This window comes from Balaenoptera ricei, chromosome 5, assembly GCF_028023285.1.
Source record: "Balaenoptera ricei isolate mBalRic1 chromosome 5, mBalRic1.hap2, whole genome shotgun sequence".
Taxonomy (NCBI): domain Eukaryota; kingdom Metazoa; phylum Chordata; class Mammalia; order Artiodactyla; family Balaenopteridae; genus Balaenoptera; species Balaenoptera ricei.
Genome location: NC_082643.1, coordinates 129372925 through 129399902, shown reverse-complemented (window position 1 = coordinate 129399902; position 26978 = coordinate 129372925). Strand labels below are relative to the sequence as shown.

The 26978-nt window shown below is 39.5% G+C and overlaps 1 long non-coding RNA gene across 1 annotated transcript in view; it reads right to left on the bottom strand.

Moving 5' to 3' along the window:
• Nucleotides 1-20784: 20784 nt before the first annotated feature.
• LOC132366134 (uncharacterized) overlaps nucleotides 20785-26978 on the bottom strand; it is a 41596-nt gene continuing 35402 nt past the window's right edge. Inside the window, exons 4-5 of the long non-coding RNA XR_009503370.1 lie at nucleotides 24192-24411; nucleotides 20785-21162 (exon numbers count right to left, since the gene is read on the bottom strand). This is a non-coding gene — a long non-coding RNA (uncharacterized LOC132366134). The remainder of the gene's footprint in view (nucleotides 21163-24191; nucleotides 24412-26978) is intronic.

Below are 26978 nucleotides of genomic sequence, written 5' to 3'. Positions count from 1 at the left end.
TTTACAGCTCCCTACTATTACTGTATTGTTATTTCTCCCTTCAAGTCTGTTAACATTTGCTTTATATATTTAGGTGCTTCTACATTGGGTGAATACATATTTACAAATGTTGTATCTTCTTGGTGCATTGACCCCTTTATCAATATGTAATGCCCTTCTTTGTCTTTTATTACGGTCTTTGCATTAAAGTCTATTTTTTCTGATATAAGTATAGCTACACCAGCTTTCTTTTGGTTTCCATTTGCATGGAATATTTTTTTCCATTTCTTCACTTTCAGTCTGTGTATGTTCTTACATCTGAAGTGAGTCTCTTGTAGGCAGCATATATAATAGATGGGTCTTGTTTTTTATCCATTCAGCCATTCTGTGTCTTTTGATTGGAGAATTCAGTCCATTTACATTTAAAGTAATTGTTGCAAGGTATGTACTTATTGCCATTTTGTTCATTGTTTTCTGGCTGTTTGTAGTTCCTCTGTTCTTTTCTTCTTCTCTTCCTCTCTTCCTTTGCGGTTTGATGACTTTCTTTAGTGACATGCTTAGATTTCTTTCTCATTATCTTTTGTGCATCTACTGTAGGTTTTGCTTGGTGGTTATCATGAGACTTACATATAACAACTTATATTTATAACAGTCTAGTTTAAGTTGATAACAATTTAAAATTCTAAAGCTCTAGAGTTTTACTTACTCCCACACACATATTTTGTTTTTTATGTCACATTTTACATTTTTTAAGATTCTTTCTTAACAAAGAATCTGACACAGAAGAGAGCAAAGGGTATCCCCAGATGGGTGATAATGGGTAACACCAGACTAAACATCTGCATACCAGGCCAGGGGCAACCAGTCCAGGTTGAAAGATCAGAAACCAAATCAGAAAGCTCCAGAATAGACTGCCCCAAGAAGTGAAGTTAATAGAATACCTGATGTTTCTGGATATATTTAGAGGAGATACTCTGAAAATTTGCAGAGTTTGAGGCTAAATTATATAAACAGAATGCAGGCAAACTTTTCCTATAAAGGGCCAGATAGTAAATATTTTAGGCTTTCCAGGTCATACAGTCTCTGTTACACTAATTAATTCTGCTGTTGTAGGGTAAAAGCAGACATAAACAACATGTAAACATACAGGCATGATTGTATTTCAGTAAAATTTTTATAAAAACAGGTAGTAGGTTGGATTCGGTCCATGAGCTATAGTTTGCTGACCCCTAATATAAGCACAGAAAAAAGTCAATGAATTTGTAAACATGGAAATTATTAATTCCAAAAAATCCAAAAAGTTGTATAGAGAAGTAAATGTTATCATGACTCGGATAAATGGGAATAACTTTTACATAATCATTATCACATAACTATTGGATATTGATCCTACTAAAACAACCAAATATCTATATTAGGAGGATGGGGGAATGGGAAATATGCAAATATATCACAGGTGCAGGGGAGAAGAGTGAAAGCTAAGCTCATCTTTTATACTAGGAAATAATATCTAAAGTGAAAATATCAAGAAGCAGCCAAGAAAACTAACTTCTCAGCCCCAACTGAGGCCAAACTTTGCAAAGTAAATGTAATGAGAGACTGGGAATGAAGTGATAAAACACTCATGTGCCAAGCCATCGTTGTCCAGGAGATTTTTTAAGTTGTTACTCAAAATGTCTTATGGCACCACCCACACGGGGGACTACAAGAAAGGAGAGACTGCTACCAAAAACAGGCTCTAAAACTTTTCTCTCATCAACACAATAGGACAAAAAGATATGATCCCTCAAAAAGAATTCATCTGCTAAGGAAGACAGAGACACCAATACTAAGTCCATTAGAAAGAGGACTGTGGTGTTGCACATCCATTGCCAGTTCTAAGAGGACGCTACAGAGAGAGGCAAAACATCCCATAGAAACCAGTTGATAAAGGTTCAGTGCTAAAGACTGGACTTTGAGCGAAGGCACAGACTGGAATCAGTAATAAAAGACTCAGAGTCTAGAAGAGAATTCTCTAGGCCTCATGGAGCAAGAACAGGATCCTGACCTAAACTCTTCTCTAAGCCACACAACTTGTGTTCTCACCAGCTTCTCAGGGATGTCAGAACACCTAGAGAGCCTATACAATTGTCTTTGAGCAATCTAGGTTCAGTTGCACCAACAATTAATTATTTTCAGCACCTTCATAAAACCTCAAGGTAAGGAACTCTTCTAGGCATGCTATATTGAGATATGTAGTGAAGTAGTTTCTTAAAATATTAACCTTTATGGCTTTATTTTTCTGCACTTCCTTGGACCCTATCTTCACCAACCTCAGGCACTCACATTGCCTTACAGAGAATTAGGACAGTTATAGCAAGAATAAAGGGAGCAGGGCATGGAGTTCCTGTCATAATAATAAATTGGAAAGAGACTAGAAAAAGGCAAATGATCCTCTTGGCCTCTCCCAAGTTATTCTCTGTCTCTTCCAGGATCCCTTGGGCTGGGATTCAGAGGAAAATAGTGGTGGGGGTGACTTTTTTTGTAAACAACTGGAATGGACCTGGAAGAACCACATGGTAACTAATACCAGGGAACCACATGGAAGTTGAGCCAATACTCATCAACTAACCAATATCATTCTAATGAAAACCATATATCAGCCACACTGAGGAGCTTTAGAGTGAAAGTACGTTATTGAAAAAGGCCTACACATCATCCTTGAAGCATCTAACAGGTGGACACCCATTCATGCCCATGCTGAATTCCATATGAACTGCCTCTTAAGGGGCATCCTAGGAAACTCATAAGTGCATGACACCCAGAGGAGCAGTGGTTTATGAAAGGGGAGCCCTCAGCAGCTTGTGAACTTGAATGAGACTAGACAGTAATGAAATCTACCCCAATCACAGACAATTGGACTGTGTGGGTTCTATTAGACTATAGAGTTACCCAAGCAGGTACTCTTTAATTAATTCAGTCTTAATAAGACTTATTTTTGTCTAGATATTTAAAAAGCTCATGCCATGTGTGGGAACATAAGCACTGTCCAAGTTTACACTTCCCTATGTGAAATTTATCAAGGGGTAAATGAGTTCCCCTAAGAAACAAGCTCTGAAATTGAAAGTCTTGGTTAGTCTCTTATGTGAATGAAGGGTTCATTAGCAAGAGTCCCCACTGAAACTCTATAAATGCTCAGATGAGATAGCTGCTAATTCCAGACAGTGATCCAAGGATCCAAAACAACAACCAAAGTAAAAGGAGCAATACATCCCTTTGGGTACTTGGTACCTTTAAGCATTTATATGCTATTCTCATTTCTTTAAAAAATGCCTGTTTTAAGAGAGTCAACACCATTGCATTTATAGGCAAATGTTGAAAGTTCTACTTAAACCCTGCATCTCTGTTCAATCTTCACCTATAATATATAACCAGTACAGTTGGCCCTCCATATCCACTGGTTCAGCATCTGTGGACTCAACGAACTGCATATCAAAAATAGTCCAAAAAATTCCAGAAAGTTCTAGAAAGCAAAACTTGAGTTTCCATGTACCAGCAACTATTTACACAGCATTTACATTGTATTAGGTGTTATAAGTAATCCAGAGATTATTTAAAATATACAGGAGGATATGTTTAAGTTATATGCAAATACTACACCATTTTACATAAGGGACTTGAATATCCACAGATTTTGGTATCTGTGGGTGTCCTGGAATCAATTCCCCACAGACACTGAGGGATGACTGTACTACACTGTCAGTGTAAATCTATGCCATCCTTGTTAAGCTCTACCTTGCAAATTTAATAAATACGTAGAAATCTGAGGTCAACAATACTATGCATAATTATTTAGGAGTTTTCTCAGAGAGGAAATATGATGTAGTAGTCTTTTAAAAACAGAATAGACAATGATTTGGTAATAAATCTGTTTAATCAAGAGTATGAGAAAGAGCTCAGACCTTCTCTTACAGCAAGTAGGAGATGCCGCCTAACAAGACACCTGCTTACTCTTTAATGCGTATGACAGGACAGGGTCCATGTGGCATTAGGTAAAAAAGTTGCTTCCAAGAGATGGACTAGAGTTGAAAGGGCCAATCACAGCCACCAAGTCCTAAGTGGAATATTGTAGCTCAGGGCGAAATGCAGTGGGAATGTAAATATGTGGGTTATAAACACTAGCTAAGGGCAGACTAGCTGATTTGTGTCTGAGGCAGCTCCTAATAAATTTCTGGGTACCTTTTAAAACCTTATCAAACTAGCTGTTCCAAACACAACAGCTGTGTTGTCTTGACTTAAATAGGCTAAGTAATTAAGTCTTAACAAAATGAGGAGGAGTTGCTGCCATGATAAAAAGCTAAGAGACTCAGTCAGAATGTTGGTAAGGGCTTAAAGCAAGTGCTAAAAGGAACATGGAACACCGGGTAAGTATTCAGAAGGAAGCTGAACAGACGCCTTGGTGAAAAATAAATGATATTTTCATCAATGCACCGAAGGTCAGAAAAAGAATAGTAGACTTTAGGGCAGGAAAAAATCTTACAGTACCTAACCCAAGACTCTCTTTTTTAACATATGAAGAAAATAAGACCCAAGAAAGGGTCTTTGAGACCCTTGTCATTTGAGACTTCTTTATTTACGGTTTAGATTCTTTCCTCCATACTATTTTGGTCTCCTCTACCTGAGTTTCTTGAGGACAGGGACTTTACCTTTCCAGACCATCCTTCCATTCCATAATCCTTGTTTAATGAGGGATTTTGTGGTCATAACCTCTGGCCTCTTAGGCTTCCTCCATGCAAGTCAATCCTTTCCTTCCAGTTTCCATACACCGTGCAAAGCAAGCAAATACTAATGCAACATGTTTCTCTTCATGACTTTATAGAGGAAGTAAATAAGCAGCCAGGTCTACCAGCAAATCATTCTGTTGCTCCAAAGATGAAGGAAGAGCCATACAAGCATCATCCCTTGGAGAGACTAAAATTCACTCCTAGAGGAAGATGGAAAGCTAACATGATGTACATGCTACAAAACAAATCTGACAAATCAGGTCTGCTGGTGGGAGAAAAAGCCCACATTATATGGTTGGTAAATATTTGCCCTGAGTCCCAGGTGGGTGATTCACAAATATCAAGTGAGGAATTAATTTGAGAAGGTCATATGGGTAATTTCATCTCATTTTTGATGATATAAATGCCCTTCACTCTCTTAGCAAATATTTATCTACTCTATGCCAAGCACTGATTTAGACACTGAATATATAGTGGTGGAAAAGCCAAAGCCCTTGCCCTTAGTCACTCAAACACAAAGTCACGGTCCTTCTGACCATTTTTTCCCCAGCCCCTCTGTTATTCAGTATGCTGCATCCTTTCAGATGTCTCTTTTATTCCTTTATCCCTTTTATGTTTGTTTCTAGAGCCAGCACATTGAGCCCAGGTTTTCATCATCTAAACCAGTTTTTGAACTGATCTCCCAATTTTCTTTCAATCTAAAATGTACATCCTGACTAGATTATAGTTTTGAAAATTCTTATTTATTCTGATTAGTTCAATTCTCAAAAGCTTCAAATGGCTCCACACAGCCTACCTCAAACTCCCAACTGTCAGCCTCTAAGTTCTGGCTCCACCTCTTCTGTCCAAATTTAATCAACAGGAGTAGTTTTCAGAAGCAATTTTAAACTGTACTAATATATTTTACCACATGTCCTATAAATTTATACAAAGAGAGAAAAGATTTGTGAGACAAGCAATTCTTTCATTTATGTGGGTTAAGTTAATGGAAAAGTTATTTTAAATCAACATAAAGTAAATAGATTCTAATGTTCCCATAGAAAAATGTCATTACAAATATTTTATCTCTTGAATAAGAAGTTAATGCCCAACATTTTTATTGCAGGTCAAGATAGTGGAAGAAGTGCTGTAAATCAAAACAATATCAGTAGGATTTTCTTTTCTATGGAAATACCTATACTTCTAACCAAGCACCTACTGAGCACCCCTTCGTGGAACCCACAATCACTGTCTATTATCAACTATAAGTCACCTCCATGTGCACTGTAAAATATAAAGATTTCTAAAGTATATGTAAGCAATCAAGGTAATACAATCATAAGAATGCATTTAATATGATATGCTATCAAAACTTACACAATTTTCTTTGCTTACTTGATAACTTCTACTTTATTTTCACTGCTGTAAAGCAGAAGGTGAGAGACACCTTCACCAAGGACATAGAATTTAGGAGGTTTACCTTGGGTCAACTCTGAGAGCATCTTCAAGAAAGAGAGACCTAGGGCTACTTGTGACTTTTTTCAGTGATACTGACACAGAGATATCTAAATTGTTGGTGTCCCTTTTTTCTCTCTCAAGAAAAATTTTCTTGTAGTAAACTTAAAAGCTTAAGCATTAGAGATTAAATGTCTTTGTGTCTTTGAAAACTTTCTTGAGCGGCAATATCACTAGCATAATCATCTTATAATAACTAAAAGTGAGCCTCTTGATTAAATTTTAATCTTTTTAATCTCTTGTCACTTCTTACTTCAGAGTGTTAAAAAGACCCAAAATGTGATGGGCAAAGCTAAGCCCAGAGAACTTGGCAGTAAATTTTATTTGGACCAAGTGAAGCAAGGCTCCCCACCTTAGTCACAGTTGAGCTGCTAGCTTATAGTTACGGAAGGCTCCCAGCCTTCAACATCTAATCAGTCATTTAGGTGAATTTTTGTAGATAGATTATATCCTCAGGTTAGTGGCTAATTTTTTTGGACAAACATATGAAACTGTTAAATACAAATGTTTTTGCTCCAGTGTGTATCAAAAGCCTTTAAAATATATGTGCCTGTTGATCAGTAATAGACTCAGCAATTTCACTTATAGTATTTTTTTCCTAAGAAAATAAGCATCAAGTATGCAAAGATGTATTGATAAGAATGTTCCTCACAACATTGTTTATAACAATGAAGAAAAGGAAATAATCTAAATGTCCATTATTAAGGAAATAATTAATAAATAAGGATGAATCTAGGCAAAGCAAAACTGTCTCAGACTGGATTCTGGCCAGAAGCAGAGGCCAAAAGGATTTGCATTCAGGTAGTTTATTTTGAGAAGTGAACCCAAAGAAAGGTTGTGAGGGACCAGGAGGAATTGAACAAGGAAGAAGGAAAACCCAATAAAGATGTATTATCAAACCAGAAAATATAGGAAACTGGAGCTTGATCTGACTGGAGGCCTCTAAGGTATCACATAGATTGTGCCTTTCCACGAGATAGAATCAGGGAACATTTATCCACCAGCTCTCATCCTCCATTGGTGAAGCTTTTCCCATGAGGATTAACATCCTCACACTTCAAGTCTGCCCATGCTCAAGTGCTAAATGGGTCCCTACAGATTTCCCACATGGGGTATGAGAAGCTCAGGGCAGAAACAGAAACACATGGTGTGGGTAAAGGAGGTATGTGTAAGGTAACACCTGTGCAATGGCTGAAGTAAAACTGGGGCTGAGAGGATGTGAGATATGAAAGCTGGAGGTGTCTAACACAAATACCACATGCCACAAAAGCAATGGCATTGTTCTATTATCTACTGACATGAAAGATGTCTGTTATTGATAAGAGAAAAACAAAGTTGTTATAGCAACTTACAAAATACTATATATAGTATGATCTCATTCATTTTAGTTAGCTAGCCTTAGTTTCTATAATACTAACAGAGTCCCTCAAGGTAGATTTTAAAGGGAGGAGGGTGGTTTAGTGGAAGAATCAATGGAGCAATAAGGGAAACAGGAATCTCAGAGAAATCATGGTATAGACAGCCCTCAGGGGGAAGGAAAGCCCCAGAACTTAGAGATAGCTCTGATACCGAGTACTCTCTTCACTTCCCTCTCAGTCTCACTAACAACCTAGTTCTGCTCTTCTCTCAATCTTGATTGGCTCCCTCACCCTATTCTTTGTACCTCTGAATCTCTGCTTCCTCATCTAAGACATGGTTTCTGCCTCTTTACAGCCTTTATGTCCCACTACAATTGTACTGGTTGTTTATAGGTGGCATCCACTCTAACTAGTAGATGAATATGCCATATCATTTGTTAAATATTTTCAATATCAACTGTGTATACACACATGAACACACACGCATATGCATTATGCATTTATGGAGGAGGAGAAGAGACATGGAAGAAAACAGAGGAGAAATCATCAGAGAGAAAAGAACTTGAACCAGAGCCAGTGGAGGAAACTATAACTGTCATTGCACACAAAAATATGCAGTTTATGTATACAGCAGCAACACACACACAGAGGAATTTCCTTCAGCCCAATGCCAGAAATAACTCTTTCTCCTTGTAGTCTATACATAGAATGTGGTTAGTAAAAGGGAGAAGAGAGAATATGAAAAAATTTGTTCTCTCTATCTCCAGAGAATGTGTGTTTCCCTGGAGAAAAGTGAGGAGAAAGTAGCTCATTAATATATCTTTCTACAATAATAAAAGCAGCTAGGTACCCAGACTCTTGTAACTAAATATATGAGATCCAGGAAACATAAAGCTCTCATAGCAGCCTCAGCTTTAAGAATTAGATGATTTATCAGGTTTCCCCATAAGAAATCTGAAGCAGAAGACCTTTCTTATTTATCTTTGCATGTCCCAGCACACAGTAAACAGTCAATATTGGGAAATATTCCATTAAAACTTCAAGTACTTTAATTAAATATTACTTATAGCTGGTATCTGTTGTGTTGGCCCCTATATGCATCATGAATCTCCTTAAAAGAACTGCCTTCCCACCAGTTTCAGGCCATGTAGTTTGAATGACTTGTCCCCACTCTTAAATCTAAAGGCATGACTGAACTAAGTTAATCAGCAGATTTAATTCTCTCACGCAAAGTGAATGATTCAAGGATGAGCACATGACTTACTTCAGGCATTGAGAACCAGACCCAGGGCCTTTGATCATCTGTTGAGAATGATAGGTCTTCTCCTCTCCAGTAGATGATTCTGTCTAAGAATGAGGCCTATATGTGGAAGAGAGAGAAGTTGAGGTAAGACGCAGCCCTGGAGATACTTCTGGAGCATCTGTGTCAAGCAACAGTTAGTTAATCCAGTCACCCCACTGTACTTGCCAATTATAAAAACCAATAAATTCCCTTTTTGATTAAAATCTTTTAGGTTAAGCTTTCTTCACTTTCAACCAAAAGAAACTTAACTGACACACTGCTTATTACATACAGATGCTAAATGGTTTCTATGATTTCTTCCAGGAATACATTTAGATCAGACCCAGTCAGAAATAAGCCTTGCCAATAGAGTATTCTGTAAGGGAGCCTTTTTTTCCCCTAGTTTTGAATTCTCTGAACTCTGGGTCCCTAAATCTTGAGTTTAATTGATTAAACTGTATTCTTACAGTATAGATATTTATTTATAAAAAGACCTTACATGATCTAAATTTCAGAACTTTATAAGGACAGACTTGTTGAGAATGATAACTTACCTTTTGGAATGAGACCATTAGAACTCTAAAAATATTAACTACATTTGGCTACCAAAACAGTCTCTATTTTTGTCCAGATTTCTCTTTTCCTTTCATTGTCCAAGCCAGTCCTCTACTTTTTTCATATTAGGTATGGGGTAGCACATTACTTCTCAATATCAGGGTCCTTATTCATATCCATTACGGTTATTTGCAGTCTCTATCTACAGTGCCTCTAAATTCAATTTAAAATACCAAGTCCTTATTAATAACACTCTTAAAGAGGTCTCACCAGGCCTTCCTAGTACTTCAGACAATTTTTAGCTCTATGGTTCTTCCCAATTTAAAAACAAAATGAATTTCACAAACAGAATTGAAATGTCAAATTTTACTACCATCTGGATTTAAAGACTGCAAGAAAAACTAGGTTTGGGTTGCTTTATTTTTGTAGCCAAAGTGAATGTATTACAGTACATTTGTTTTCAGACCATTTACCTCTTTATCCTGCATTTCACTTCAGGGGAATAAGGTATTCAAGTGAAAAAGAGGAGACCATCCAGAAAATTCTAAGAGGGAGCCTATAAAATTCCGTATTGCATTCGATATAATGGAAGAAAAATCTTCCAGCTTCTCTTCATCATCATCATGAGGATAAACCCGATCTGCTCACTGCACTGAATTTAGAACCGTGAATGTGAGTTAACAACTTGGCTCTGCTCCTCTAGGGGCTTACAGTCTGATATAAGTACAGACATAAAGGATATATGGGCAACTTAACAAAGGCTTTATGGTCCATCCTTTTAAAGCACAATGTAGCTCCAGTGCCTCCAGGGAAGGAGAAAGAATGGCAGCAGCTGAGATACATCAGCTGGGATAGATCTGACAATGGAGGAGAGGCATGATGAGGGAGGTGAGTTTAAGTCACTCCTGCCTTGGGCAGCAAAGACATCACCTCAGGGAAGAGCCCAGCACTGTGACACATGCAAAAGGTAGCTGAATGATCCTTTGCACTAGAAGACCCCCTACAGAGCATATCATTTGATCCTCTCAAGAACCCCAGTGAGAAGCAGGTCAAGGACCTGTGGACAAAGAACGTTGCCTGCCATTGCAGTAAACAAAGGATGTTGCAGCCATCAAGGCTTCAGCCACTGCAGCCACCCCCAAGGGTGCACCCTGAGGGGAACTCAGGACTGAGATAAACAGGATACTGCCCTGAGATAGTTAAGGTGCATTTCAAAAGAATAGTTTCAATAAGCCCAGACTCTTGCATCTTCCCATACATAGAAAAGCACTAAATTCATTAACTAGAGATATCTGGGTTTTCTTTAATTAGCAGTAATCTTTTGATGTTCAACTGCCTGGTTTTTTGTTTGTTTGCTCTGCAAAAACTCCTATATATCCTGGTTCCTTTCTTACCTCTTTGGAACAGTCCCTCAGGGCTATCTGAGAGGCTGCATCCCGGGCTTAAGTCCTCAGTAAGGAGGACAAGAAACAGTCTGTCTGAAGGCACAGATAAAAGTGAAAAGGAAAGGTGATATGTTTAGAGAGTGAAATGAAGTCTAGAAGACTTGACCAGAGAAAGCAGCAAAAAGGTAAACTAAAGTAGGCAGGGCCCAGATCATAGAGAGCTGTACACTGTGCTAGGACTATGGTTGTTATCCCAAAGTAATGGAAAGCCAGTAAGAGTTCTAACCAGAAGAGTGATACAAATAGACTTACACTGATAAAAGATTATCCAACTCCAGAGAAGAAAATGAACAGAAGGGAGGGAGGGCAGGCCTAGAGTAAAACACCAATTGAGAAGATATTGTAATAATGGAGCTTGAATCAGAGGAAGAAGAAGTCCTACTTATAAGAACACTAAATAGAATTGACCAAAAAGCTCTAACTATCTTAACTAAAGGAAGAAAACTCATCTTCTCATAAAACAGGAAGGTCCAAGGAGTAGGCTTAGGTGCAGCTGGATCCAGGGATTCACATGAAGTCAACAGGTCCCCCTCTGCATGACACAAACCTATGTTGGAAATATATCATTTCTTGCTGCCCAAAACCATTCTTATATTTTTATATTTTTCCACATTGTGAATCCTGCCTTCTAAAAGTAGAATATAAAAAATTACATTTACCAGACTCCTTTGCAGCTAGAGCAAAATCATATGATCTAGGCTTTGCCAGATACAACCAGACAAGACTTGCAGTGCTGGCCTTGCACTGGGAAAATGATTGATTTTCTGACAATATCAGTGGTCAAGTTGTCTTATTCTCCTGGGGCATCAATGGCACAGATTTTGGCATCAGTTTCAGGGTTGGGGGCATGTTAAGTAGCAGTAGGTAGTAGGAATGTTGCTTCTGCTAGAATAATTTTTCAAGGAAGTTAGGCATTGTTCTCAGCTATACTGTTCCTGGTTGCAAAGAACATGGCAATGAAATATCAAGCCTGTTTTCCAGTAATCCTGGAAATTCCTCAAGCTACCTAATATTTTTTAATAAATTCATTTTTGTTTAATTTAGCTGGACTATCTGTAATTGATTCTGATGTTCACAACCAAGAATGCTGACTATTATACCACTCACTTCTTCTTGGCTACTTTTATGTGTTGGCCTCATTCTTCTCATGTTGACTTTCTCCACATGGCAGAGAAAAGAGCCACCAACAGTTATTAATTGGCAATTTCCAGCTCCATGACCCAAAAGGCAAGTCCCCTGTCACCTCAGCACCAAATAAAAGAGTGAGGGGAATAATAACAGCTACCATTAATACAGCACAGTAATATATAGCACTAATATAACAGACACCTTTCAAGATATTCTACATATATTAACTCATTCAATCTTTACAATAGTAGGTGCTATGATTTTCCCTCATTTTTCAAAGAGGGAAATGATGCAGTAAATTCCTGCATACAGATAGGAAGTGACAGAATCAGAATTTGAACCCAAGCAATTTGATTCCAGAGTCTCTGCTCCCAATTCTGGGGTATTCCAACATAGAGGTTGAGTAAAGAACAAGTACCAGCAAAAGTCCAAAAAGGTCAACCCCTGGGGTAGGAAGAAAGAGAAAAATGTGGTAGCCTAGAGAAGAAAGAGTTTCAAGAAGGAAGGAGATATTTATCTACTCAAGCAAGAATCAGCAGTTAGTCTTCAAAATATGTCATATATTCAATTATCAAGAGATCTCTGAGAAATTTCAAAATGGTAAAGCTGCATCTATGAAGGAGTCAAAATGAGTTGTCAATAGGATTTCATTACCTATTTACAGTCATCACTTCAGAATTATTCACTACCATGTTTCATTTGTGAAGCAAACAATAAACATTATTAAATGTGAAAAGAAGATGAAGGAGGAGGAGGAAGAAAGAGAGGTCAACTATGTTAGATGTTAGTGAGAGGTTGAATGAAATTATGATAGAAAACTGACCATTAGATTGATAGCTGGTAGACTAGATGGTACTAAAAGGACCAATTTCAGAAGAGTGGTGGGTATAAAAAGTGCCCATGCAATGGGCTTATGAAAAGAAAAATGGGAAGTGAGAAAGTGGAGACAGTATAAACAAATAGTTTGAGGATTGTGTAAAGAAAGGGAGAGAAATGGAACATAGGAGGGGTATGCAGGGCCAAGGGAGGTTTATTTTTAAAGGTGATCCATAATAATACATCTTTGTATTGTGTTAGGAATAATTAAATGATGAAAGGAAAAACAAAAATGAAAGAGACAGAATATAACTCCAGTATTGAAGTCCTTAAGTAAACAAGCAGGATGTGATACAAGATACCAAAGGAGGTGTTGGATGTTAGGAGCGAAACACTACTCTCAGTGTAACAGAAGGAAAAGTAAAATATATGGGGTGTATAGATGCATGTATGTTTCAGGAAGGGGGACCCTTTCCAGGGCCCGAGAGTGGCCTTTTGTCTAACACTCAGGAATGAATTGTCTGAGGAGACACATGTGCTGACAAAGCAAGAGACTTCATTGGGAAGGGGCACCCGGGTGAAGAGCAGGAAGGTAAGGGAACCCAGGAGGACTGCTCTGCCATGTGGCTCACAGTCTCTGGTTTTATGGGAATGGGGTTAGTTTCTGGGTTGTCTCTGGCCAATCATTCTGACTCAGGGTCCTTCCTGATGGCACACGCATTGCTCAGCCAAGATGGATTCCAGTGAGAGGGATTCTGGGAGGTTGGCAGGACATATGGAATGGAGTCTCCTCTCTCCTTTTGCCCTTCCCTGAATTCTTCCTGTTGGTAGTAGCTTGTTAGTTCTGCATTCCTTACCAGGACCTCCTGTTTAAGATAACTCATGCAAGTGGTTACAGTGTTGCCTGGCCAGGGCAGGCAGTTTCAGTCAGTGTTTCCCCTAACAAATCCCCCCTGAGAGACTTCATACTCAAGATACTTCTTGGGAATTGGGGCGGAGGTCTCTTTCTTCTGTAACTACTTCCTGCTGAGAGTGGGCGTAGTCCTGCCTAGTACAGTAGAAGTCTCTCTCTACCTGATCTAAATCGAGGTATTCTGTGCCCGAAACTGGCATTCACCCCTGTAGTAACAACAATTTAGCTGAAACTGTTGGACCCTGTCGGGGATGAACCTTGTAAGCAGCTGAAACAGACAAGTGCCAAACAGGAGGCCTAACAGGATGGTCATCACCGGGCCCAGAAAAGGAAGGCAAAATTTGGGGTGAGGGCTGCAGGGTGTGTGACTTTCTTCTGATCAATTGGTAGTGAGGTAACAGGGCAGTGCTCCAGGAATCTTGTGCTTAGCCTGAAGTTACCATCCTCCACCTGGGTGGAGGCCTTAGTTCCTGCAGAAGACCTCAGAGATATTGTTATGCATACTCCTTGAGGTGGAACCAGGACGCTGCCCCAAGGCTGTACCACCACTTGATGGCTCCTCCCCTGTTTTTGCATCCCCTCCCTTCCCTGATTAGCAACTGTGTGAATATGCCCTTTGGAACTCAGGGAAGATCAAAGAGGCTGAGTGAAGCCTATATCCTACAAACATGAAACAGGAGACACAGAAAGGATTTGTACTCTGGAGCCCCCCAGAGTCCTGCTCAGTTTCAGTTCAGGGGACTGGGCAACAACAGTGCTGGCCACTTCCTGCTACAACAGGGCATAGTCCTGCCTCAATTTGGAGAATAGACACTGAATTGGAAATATTTCTGATTTCCAAGTCCTGGATCTGAGTCTTGCACGATTAAAATCTCAATCCCTTGGTCTGCCATTTTGGTGTAACAGACCCAATTAGAAGTAGTTGGAGGAGTGACAACAGGATTTTAATAGGCAAAATAAACCTCATTTCTTTTCAGGAGAATAAGCCTGAAACACAGTCTGGACCTGGTGCTTTGGGGAGACTTGTAGCCAGGTAGCCAGTTATCTCATTTTATCGAGGTAGGTTTTAACTTTTAATGTGGTATTAACACATAGATAACAGGTGCTATTGGTCATCATACATGTCTTTCTTTTTGTTAATGTATGATCTAAAGGAATTCCGTTGTCTAAAAATGTAATAGTTACAAGAGGAGACCTTTAAAAAGTAAGGTTGCAGTTACCAGCTGCCAGCAGACATTATTTTGAGAATGGCTGGTGGCATCCAAGTCTGACACAGCTCAGAAAACTCAAGTTCTTAGCAATACAAGGACTTTTCTGAAATCACACCCACAGTGTCATCTAGTTATTTCCTTGGATGTCTAAACCATAGCTACTCCATTTTGACTTTTAATTGTAATATTCTCCTTAATAGCCAAAGCAGATGTCACCATTAATGATGTTAGTGTTTCTCTAGGTATGAGAAGATGCAAGAATTTGGGCTCAAAAAATCTTCTCCTGAAAATATCTAACTATCTGAAGGCCTGTTCTGCCAGTTTTTCCTAGAGCACAGACTGCCTCATTCCTGATCTCCGCTCTGAACTCCTTTCAGGGGGTGTTGAAGGTCAGCAGCTGCATGATTTAATCTTTTTTTTTTTTTTTTAAAACATCTTTATTGAAGTATAATTGCCTTACAATGGTGTGTTAGCTTCTGCTTTATAACAAAGTGAATCAGTTATACATATACAATATGTTCCCATTTCTCTTCCCTCTTGCATCTCCCTCCCTCCCACCCTCCCCATCCCACCCTTCTAGGTGGTCACAAAGCACCGAGCTGATCTCTCTGTGCTATGCGGCTGCTTCCCACTAGCTATCTATTTTACATTTGGTAGTGTATATATGTCCATGACACTCTCTTACCCTGTCACATCTCACCCCACCCCCTCCCCATATCCTCAAGTCCATTCTCTAGTAGGTCTGTGTCTTTATTCCCGTCTTGCCACTAGGTTCTTCATGGCCTTTTTTTTTTTTCCTTAGATTCCGTATATATGTGTTAGCATACTGTATTTGTTTTTCTCTTTCTGACTTACTTCACTCTGTATGACAGACTCTAACTCCATCTACCTCATTACAAATACCTCCATTTCATTTCTTTTTATGGCTGAGTAATATTCCATTGTATATATGTGCCACATCTTCTTTATCCATTCATCTGTCGATGGACATTTAGGTTGCTTCCATGTCCTGGCTATTGTAAATAGAGCTGCAATGAACATTGTGGTACATGATACTTTTTGACCTATGGTTTTCTCAGGGTATATGCCCAGTAGTGGGATTGCTGGGTCGTATGGTAGTTCTATTTGTAGTTTTTTAAGGAACCTCCATACTGTTCTCCATAGGGGCTGTATCAATTTACATTCCCACCAACAGTGCAAGAGTGTTCCCTTTCCTCCACACCCTCTCCAGCATTTATTGTTTCTAGATTTTTTGATGATGGCCATTCTGACCGGTGTGAGATGATATCTCAATGATTTAATCTTGATTTAATCTTTGTAGAGGCAGACAGCAAGTGCCAATGGCAAGTGCCAATTTCCAGTCAACAGGGTCCCTTCATGGCCATAAATTTGACCATGGTTTGGGGGGCATTTCATGACCATTTCATTCCATGGGGCTAGGAATGCTCATTCCCAGGCCTGACAAAGAGTTTTCTGATAGGCTACTCAATGTGCTATTACTGGACTAGGCCTTAAGGGTAGCCAAAAAGTCTCTGGACCACCTGTCTTACTAGTCTCTTATGGTCCAGGAAAATATTCCCTCTTGTTGCTTCTTCCCATATCTAGAGTTACACTATTACCATCATTGATCTTACATGGAACCATATATCATAATTTTATCAGAGGCTCAGTCACACATTTGGTAATGTAAGAAACAACAATTTTGTAAAACAGGTGAAATACAAATAACATAGCTAGCAGTATTAGTGAAGTCATAAGTAAGAATTAAGCGAGCTTCCATTAGGTGTGGCCCAGTATATCCCAGGTTGTCTGACTTGGGCTGTTCTGTACCAATCCTTATCTTTAAGGTAAATTATATATTGGCACTGTCCATAAGGCACCCAGCCCAGTTTCCTAGTGTTACTAGACTGATTATCCTTAGTATGATTTAATTGTTCCCAACATAGAGGAGCCTTTAAACTTAAATTACCATGGCCTGGTGTTAACTACATAAATCCATCCCATAATTGTGGGAGGTCTTATTCCTTGGCTGAAATTTTGCTTGTTGCTATGATTGAGCTTGAGTAATAAAAAAAAATTTATGGCCGGAGTCAGAGTAGGATCATTAATTGGCTAGGTGAGGGGATCCCACCTAGTAATATTAATAGTGGCCTAAATAGGACTATAATTTCTCTCTTCTAGAATAAATTTCCTAAGAGCCAACCAGTAAGAGCCTTGGAGTAGAGAAATCCACCAAGGTAACCCAGAAGTACTAGACACAGGTAACTGGCCACAAACCCAACAACTGGATTGATTTTTAAAACTAGCATAGGATTGTGCCCATGATAGGAAAACATTTGATTCATATGCAAGGGTCCAAGAAGTCAAGAAAACATTATAAATGATCATACGAGTCAGGTCCAGGATCTTGGGCAAGCTGTCTACTTCTGATGTCGTCTTCTTCTCATCCTGGTATGAGTGTAGTTTCTCTTCTGTTTGAGCATTGTTTTAAGGTGATTTTGAGGTCAGCCACCCTCTCCATAGGCCAGTCCAGTGCAGGGGCCCTTTGTGAGTGGAAATTAATCCAGGAGTCAATTCCCTTCAGTTTCACTGTGCATGAGCTAGTTAAGAGTACCTGATAAGGGTCCTTCTGTCCAGGTTGGAGTCTTTAAATTATGTCTGTTCCAGCATGCATAATCTCCTGGTTGTAGGTCCTGGGGCATCTGATCTCCATTCAAAGATAGATTACTGAGATAAACTTCAGAAACAAACTGAGAGTGTCCTTCAATTAAACTTTACATTTATATAACATGACAGCAAGGAACTACCTCGCAGGTAAGTCTTAATAAAGACAGACCCCCCCCATTAACAAAACCGGAATTTAATATTCACTGAAACATTATCTTTTTCTCTCTAAAATTACCCTCAATTTTACCAAATATAACCAAATTAAGAGTAGTTTGTTTGCAAAATAAGTCTGGTCTCAATAAACTTGGCCTGATGATTTATATAACTATAATTGATGATATAGACTTTTTGTGTGTGTGTGTGAAACGTTTATAAGGAGTCTCAGACTGAACTTTTAAAAAATCTCTCAGGGCTAGGAAAGTCATGCCAAGGGCTTTTCACACATTTTGCCTAATAGATCTAGGTGAATTCCTGACTTTTCAAGGTCCCCAAAATACCTTGAGATTCCTGTACCTGTTAGTGAGGTAGCCTTCCTGACTTACCTGATAAAGCTGTTGAGAACCTAAGAGTTGCCAACCTCTGGAGGGAGCAGATAGAGAGAAAAGATAAATGTTTCAATTCTGCTTACAAATGTATAATTTACTAAATTACTGTATGTCATAATTAGTTTGAGGGGAAGGTTTTTCTTACACCTGGAAAACGCAGATTCAAACCAGGAAATTTTCAGATAGAAACCATAAAAATTATAACCATATTCAGCAGTTCACTCAGTCCTTTTGTTAAGTTTTTATGAAGCCATCAGGTTTTTCATTAGAATTCTTCAATTTCTTACCCAGTTCAGCATTATGGTCTGAAAGTCCAAAACTTGTATTTATCCAAAAGTCTTTTCTATAAATCTTCTTGAAGAGGAATCATTTTTTTCTTTTGCAAAGGCATCAGAATAAAACCATAACTGTCTATAATGACAAAAGACTTAAGAAGGCATGTTTAAAATCTGATTACAATGCAATTGACAAAGTAACTTGGTTACTGCTGTGACATACAACACTTTCAGATAATAACTAGAATTATGACTGACAACATTTTACCAGGACATGACAGAATTTTAGGAACTCCATATAATTCCTAGAATATCTATATTAGTAACATTTACCATACAATATAACCTAAGAATATTTGTTATTCATTTGACAATACTTCTCATGTAATTTAACATACAAAATGAACTTAATTAGTTTAATATCTTTCTTTGGGATGTTTCAGGAGCCCTTTGAAGCATTGCAAAGTTAGCTAGAGGTCAATGAAACTTCATTACAATTTGATTTGGGAAGTTTTATCAAAAAAATATCAAAAAGGGTTTAGAACACTCAGTCAGACAGGATCATAGTCACTGTGAAACAATAGTTACTCACTTAGCCAAAGTGACAGAAGATTTCAAAGACAAATACAGAACAGATCACTTAAAAGGTAAAGAAACTTAAAATCTGTTATCAAAGGCAGCTCAACATTTTAAGAAAACTTGTCTCTTAACAGAGAGAAAAGCCAAATTCAAGTTTTACATCAGCTTACTTTTAAAATTCATTTACCCAATTAAATTTATTTTAAACTTAGTCAATCCTGACATCTACAAACCCTCCTCCATCACTTTCTTTAACCTTATTAGTCTATCCCCCATTTTCTTCTCCATCCAGAACCAGCTCTATGACAGACTCACTTACTTTTCCCTTATTAAAATGTAATTCCACTCCTCATACCTTCTTCACTGAAAACACATATCCTACTTTCCTACTGCATACTGAAATACTTCCTTTATTATTTTTATTAGCCCTAATTACATGTTTAAATGAGTCCTTAAATCTTAATTTCTAGTGAAAACTAAGAAGTAAGCAATTATGAACTGTCTTTTACATTAGCACTCTGTAGATTGGTAAACATAAATACCAGTGATGATTTCTAAAATCATTTGTTTTCTTATAAAGAACATCTCAGGGTGGCACCAAACATATTCACTAATAGTCTTAAATACCTGTAGTTTCTCTGTTTAGTAATTGATGTCTCTAATTTCTATTAAACCTAGGTACAATAAAGGTGTTATACTTAATGTTGATGACTCTAAAGACATGCCTGTATTAATTAGATTAACAAACTTAAACTATGTTTAATACCAGATATTAATTTAATACTGAATATTTCCCAATTCACATGAACCTAAAATTAATTCTGGCCAGTTATATTCTATATTTTCCAGAATTTATATAAGCACTTAACTTCCTCTAAGCCAATTAAGTAGAGCTCATTGACAAATTTTGATAATACCATCCAAAAGGACAGACATATATAATATATATAATGCACACAGACATACAGACAAACACAACCAGAGATCTCATAGCTTAACAGAACCAGAATTTCCCATTTCACAAGGCAGAATGGCCATCACAAATCACAACACAGAATACAAAGTATAAAACACACACAGGCCTGGCTGTCCTAATCAGACACTCCCTTAAATACAAGATTGCAGTCTCTCAGAAAACCTCCTACAGAGACACAGAACTTCAGATCCAAGTACTAACAGAGTAAACGGAAATACCTTAGGTCTTCAAAGATTTCAAAGGGAGGAAAGGAGGCCAGATTGAAAGATGAGGGGAGTAGGGGAAAAAGGGGGTGGCCTTACGGACATCTCCTGCCACCTGCAGATGCCCAGGCATTACGGGACTTTTCCCTGGGCTTCCAGGAAGGGAGGACGGGAACTCGGCCCTACCAGAAACTAGATACCAGATACCAGACCAGAACCAGAATTCGAGTTCTCTGCTTACCGGAAGTGATCAGACTCCAACCCTCGGATCAGGCTGAGGCCCTTCAACCAGACTCTTGTGTCCAGGACCAGGACAGAAATAAAAAGGGTAAGATAGGAGGCGTTGAAAAGAGGGAAGGGAAAAGAGGTCAATAAAGTCTCTTGTTCCTTACCCAGTCGGGGCATTCTGGCCAGTCGTCCACATCAGGAGGAGACCAGGGACAAAAAGGTCCCAGTTGCAGCCGCTGGGTCTGATCCGTCGGCAGGCAAGCTGGTCTCTGAGTACCCCAAGTGGTCAGGATGTCAGTCACAGCAAAGAAGAGGCCTCACCAGAGTAGCCATTTGTTGCAGGAAGGGGACCCCTTCCAGGGACCGAGAGTGGGCTCTTGTCTAACACTCAGAAATGAACTGTCTGAGACACACTTGCTGACAAAGCAAGAGACTTTATTGGGAAGGGGCACCCGAGTGGAGAGCAGGAGGGTTAGGGAACCCCAGAGGACTGCTCTGCCATGTGGCTCACAGTCTCGGGTATTATGGGAATGGGGTTAGTTTCCGGGTTGTCTCTGGCCAATCATTCTTACTCAGGGCCCTTCGTGGTGGCACGCACATCACTCAGCCAAGATGGAGTCCAGCGAGAAGGATTCTGGGAGGTTGGCAGGACACATGGACTGGATTCTCCTCTCTCCTTTTGACCTTTCCTGAATTCTTCTGGTTGGTAGTAGCTTGTTGGTTCCACATTCCTTACCAGGACCTCCTGTGTAAGGTAACTCATGCAAGTGGTTACTATGTTGCCTGGGCAGGGAGGGTGGTTTCAGTCAGTGTTTCCCCTAACACTGATAGGAAGTTTTAGTGACAGGAAGATGGGGTAGTACTTAGTTAACTGCATTTAACTGGTTAAGATTATAAATGGGATGAAAGTATAGAGGTTTGAGAAGATAGGTTGTCCTAGAGTGTAGTAGAGTGAACGTTACAGGAAACTACAATATAATAGCTTGTCTGGCAGCACTGGATACTATTTGGGATTTAGGGTGGATAACTTTAGACAAGCCCAGTCAGCATGGTTGTATAAACTTTCTCTACAAACATCACTTGCTCAGATGTAGTCACAGCATAGGATAATTGGGTTTCACAGGTTGGGTTTTTTCAAATGAATGCTACGGAGAGAGAGGGGGACAATGAAGTTCAGCTTTTCTGCAAAGTTGTGACTAAAATGCCAGATCACAAAAACTAGCTGAACAAGAAGGTAAATGATAATATGAAAGAGAAGAAAAATTTTTAAAATAAAAAGCATAGGGTCAGTGGATTGAATGTCCCTATGATGTCAAAGAATAGTTCCAAGGGAACTAGTAGGAGTGAGATTGATGCTCCAAAGATGGTGATCAGACAGTGGGACAAAATTTGCTGTCCAGAGATTTTGAAGGAGGAGAGGCTATTGGTAATGACTACCAATAATATCCATGGTGTGAAAATGGCAATGACCAGCTGCAGTGGGGTGGAGGAGATTACTGGAGTTGAGAAATTCAAAAAATTAAGAGACCAAGGTGCTGAGTGGATCATCTACATAGTTAAGTTGATTGTAGGAATAAACAAAGACAGTAAACCGCGTGATAAAATCACCAAAGAATGATGGGACATGGCAAAGAGAGTCTGGAAGATGATTTAGGAGAGATATTCGGTGGTAAAGTCTGAAGACATGAGCTCAATGGACTTGGGGTTTTCAAAGTCCAAAGAAGGATAGATGGTTTGGCAGGATGAATAGGAAAGCAGAAGACAACTATTCTACCTACAAGTCCTGAGACAAATAAGAGGTGAAAGAAAAGACATCTTCCGTTTGAGAGGGACAGCCAGGTTTCAGTTAGAAGAGGAAGGCGAAGCAAATGTTCAGAGAAGAGTCTGGAACACAGGAGAGTTTGCTGATGGCAAACCAGAAATCCCAGAAAGTACAGTGGAGAAATTTGAAAATTATGGGGAAGCATAGGAAATGGAGCCAGATTAGGGAGGTAGAAAGCAGTGTCAAGATATGTAACATGTGGTGATGACCTGGGAAGTTGCTGGTAACTGGAATACGGGGTGTGTTGGGAGTAGTCCCAACAAGCTGGAGGAAGGTGAGTAACCAGAGTCATCCAGAGTATTTACCTGGGAGGTGTGGGGTCATTGTTTACTATCTCATCAGGGGTGTTTGGGGCTGGGGAATTGAAGAGGGTCTCCTTGGGAAAAGGTCATTTTAGTCAGTAGGCTGTTCAATGAGCAGAGCTGGCTGGGGAAGGAGCTATTTCACTGGGAGTACTAGTTGCTGTTGAGACCTCCAAACCCTGGTATCTCCCTTCATTGCACTGCTGTCACAACCTGAGCACCAGTGGGCTGTTGGTTGCTTCCCCAGATGGGAGGTGCAAACAGAAGGGTCATAGTCTATCTCAGGGCAGAAAGTTTTATGGCAATTGGGAAATTAGGTCAGGTGAGGAGCTAGAGCCACTAGCTACTCTTCTTCTGAAGAGGTACAGGAGATTATAACTGTTTTCTTGTCACCAGGAATTCTAGCCTTTAACCAACAAGTTGCCTTTGCTCCATTTTGTCCCATTACCCCAAATTTTGTCTCTTTGGACTCCAGAAAAGTTCTCTTCTTCCCTAACCATTATTTTAACAAATGATACAAGATAGGTATAATTTAACTGTCTTCATGCAACATTTCAAAAAAACTCCATGATATTTGAAACTTCAGATAACCACTGTTCCCTTATCACCTTTGTTCCTATTCCCATCAAAACAAAACAAAATATAGGTAGACAAAGACACATGACAGATAGATGATAGATAGATAGATACATAGATAGATAGATAGATAGATAGATAGATAGATAGGAAGGATAGGCAGACTAACAGGTGGATAAACAGATGGATGAGAGCTAATAGATGAATGAGAAAAGAGAAGGAAAGAGAAAGGAAAGGAAGAGAACTGAAAAGGGAAGAGGAGAGGAAAGGAAGGGAGAGGAGGGGAGAGGCGAGGTGGGAGGAGAAGAGATAAGTTAAGATTTGGGTAACCCTTTGAGGGCTAAAAAAATGTCTAGGTATTCTTTGGACTAATCCAGTCTTACAATCTTGTGAAAAGGATAATCTTATTTAGAAATCTAATTAGCAAAATGAAAGCTAATTTCCAAATTCCTCAACATCTACATCCAAGAAATTAGTACAACTTCCAGACTAATGTAGATTTGAAGTAGGAAAGGCCTAAAGGAAGAGTTAGAAGGCCACTCTGGTATTGTCTTCCTAACCTCCGAATCAGAACTGTTCTTAAAAACCCTGCGGTAAAAGAGTCAGTTCAGAGGCAAAGCCAGGGAGCTTTAGTCCAAAGATCTGCTGTAAATAGAACATGAACCCTGATCTTGCCAGGGAAACAAGATTCTTAAATCAGGGTTAATCTCACTGTTATGATGAGACACTGTCATTGTCTCTCAAGAAGGATCAGTCAGTGGCTTATGGCAGCTCAAGAAGGGAATCAGGAGCAGTTTCAAGGGCCACACCTAAGGCCACTTAAAATTCCTGTAGTGATTTGATCCCCTCAGTGGCCCAAAAGACTTCCCCTATTCTCCCTTTAAATAAGCACTGTGGTTTTATTCTTGGTTACAGAACCTATAGGACATTCCAGAGACTCAGATGAGAAAGTAGACATATCCTGGACCATAAGTTCTCACACTCTGATGTACATCTGAATTCCCCAGTGAGGAGAAACATCATAACTGTAAGCTCCTAGCACCCAACCCTTAAGGTTGATGATTTCAACCTTACCTCACTTCATCTTCATGTGCAATCTCTGGGGAAGATGTTTTCATTCCTATTTTACAAATGAAGAAACTGAAGCTGAAGGAAGTTAAGTAGCTTCGCCAAGTCACTCCATTAATATATGGTAAGGCAGATTTTGGTGTGCAGGATGTCCGATGCCAGATCCTGTGTTGTTTGTATCAACTCCGTGAACACACCTTGTTCACTTATAACCACAGCGTGGGTCCTGAAATTCAGAAGAAAAGGGGTTATTTTTAAAGTTGGGTGGACTTCTTCCCACAAATCTAAGTTGCTTTCTTATTAAACACGTAGCACGCGCACGCACACACACACACACACACAACTATTTTGCACTTTTTAAAGCTGGCATGGCAGTTATCCAAAAAAAATGGGAACACGAGAATTCCTTGGTGGTCCAGTGGTTAGGACTCGATGCTTTCACTGCCGGGGTCCTGAGTTCAATCCCTGGTTGGGGAACTAAGATCCCTCAAGCACACGATGCAGCCAAAAAAAATTTTTTTTTAAAAATGGGAACTTGTTTAAAATTCTACAGTATTTCAAAGAAAGTAAAATTACCCCCAAAAAGTGTGAGAATTATTCCTCCCAAGCACAGAATTATTTATGTAGCTACCACAAGTTTTAAAACAATGCTGATGTATGGTGCCATTTGTTCCATTAAAAAGAGAGAGAGAGAGAACTCTCCTGACCTTTTCAGGTTGATTGTTCCTTGATTAGTCAATCCAAAGTAAACATTCCAGGCATTGTTGTACAACAGCTCCATTCTGTATTCCAAAATATTTATATAGTATGACACACTTGAGCTATATGGCAGTTAGGTTTCGAACCACTTTTGGGTACACAGAGAACTGTAATCTAGCCAGCATTCCAATTAGGCTTTTTCAGAACCCTCCATCCCCTCCAGCCTCCTCTCAAATGTTTCTGTCATCCCTTTTCCTCTCCTTTCTACCAGCCGCCAGCATTTTCATCCCCATCCAATTGTACTCTAGCTATCAACCACCTTGTTTCACTTAATCTACTTCTTTAATGTGTCTTCTATAGATCTCCCTTCCAAAGTGAATAAGCATTCTTTATGCTTTCTTCACACACCTCTCACACTGACTGTCCTGTTTTCCAAAATCTTTATTTAATAATCTCTCCTAACCTCAGGTGAAGGTCATCTGATTTCCCCACTATCTGCCATCCCTCTTCATGGTTGACTGTAGACCTAAAGGATCCTCCCCAACTGCTTTAGAATCAGGATCCATGTCTTCTTTCATACCCAGTCCTCCATCAACATCCTTGGCTCTTCCTCTGCACTCGGGAAGATCCATACCTATTGATGACCCTGTCAGGACACTGGCCTCCCTCCTCCATAATCCCAGCAAATTCTGTCTTCACTCCATCTCAGCCTCCTTTCAATATAGTCAAATCTTAGCTTTCTTTTATTTTTTAAATTAATTATTTATTTATTTTTGGCTGCATTGGGTCTGCACTGCTCTGCGTGGGCTTTCTCTAGTTGTGGCAAGTGGAGGCTACTCTTCGTTGTGGTGCACGGGCTTCTCATTGCGGTGGCTTCCCTAGTTGTGGAGCACGGGCTCTAGGCACATGGGCTTCAGTAGTTGCAGCATGCAGGCTCAGTAGTTGTGGCACGCAGGCCCTAAAGCGTGTGGGCTTCAGTAGTTGCAGTGTGTGGGCTCAGTAGTTGCAGCACGTGGACTCTAGGGCATGTGGGCTTCAGTAGTTGTGGCTGGCAGGCTCTAGAGTGCAGGCTCTAGAGTGCAGGCTCAGTAGTTGTGGTGCACGAGCTTAGTTTCTCCACGGCATGTGGGATCTTCCCGGACCAGGGATTGAACCCATGTCCCCTGCTTTGGCAGGAGAATTCTTAACCACTGTACCAGCAGGGAAGTCCCAAATCTTAGCTTTCTTAATCATTCATACTACCCCATTTCTAAGCTCTTAAACTGAAATTTAATTCACCCTTTAAGACCATCACCTGCCATCTCCCCAACTTTCCTATTCTTTCATCCCACTGCCCTTTGATCTTCATAATGGCCCCAAATCCCATAATCTATTTCAGTTCAGCTTGATTTGCTTTCCTATCCAGCCTTGTCCAACAGTCAGATAATTCACTACCTCCCTAGAATCTCTGCCCTTTGGTCTCCTACCCTTCCCACTCTGTCAATCACTATCTTTCTTTCCCCTTGTTTACCAAACTATCTCTGTCTATTGTTTCCATTTCTTCACCTACTTACTCCTTAATTCTATAAAATCTGGCTTCAATACACATTGTTATGCTGGCTGGTGCTACTTCCTTCACATTTTTCTGGAGTTCATCTAACCAACTCATCACCAAATTGAGAGACTTTTGCTCATTTTTCATATCCTTGCTCATTCTACAGCATTTGACATTGTTGGCTGGGTAAATATCTCTTCCTTCTAGTTCTAGCTCTCTCTCCTCTTCTGAGACATGATGTTATCCTGCTTCCCTTCCTCCTTCTACCTACACCTTATATGTCTTCTTCTGGGCCCTTCTCCTCTTCCCCTAACTCTGCAAAGCTTGGTGTTTCTCTAGATGTATCTTCATGTTATTTTCACCCTATTTCTTCCTATATGGATCTAATCTATCCTTCATTTCCTCATGCAGTAAGACGTCAAGTTTTGCCTCTTTCTAGAACAGGTTCTGGCACATAGTAGGTCTTCAATAGTGATGAGATGAATGAAATGTGAGAACATGAGCAAACCAATCAATCTCTCTGGATCTCAGTTTCATGGTGTTGTTATGTGAACTGAATG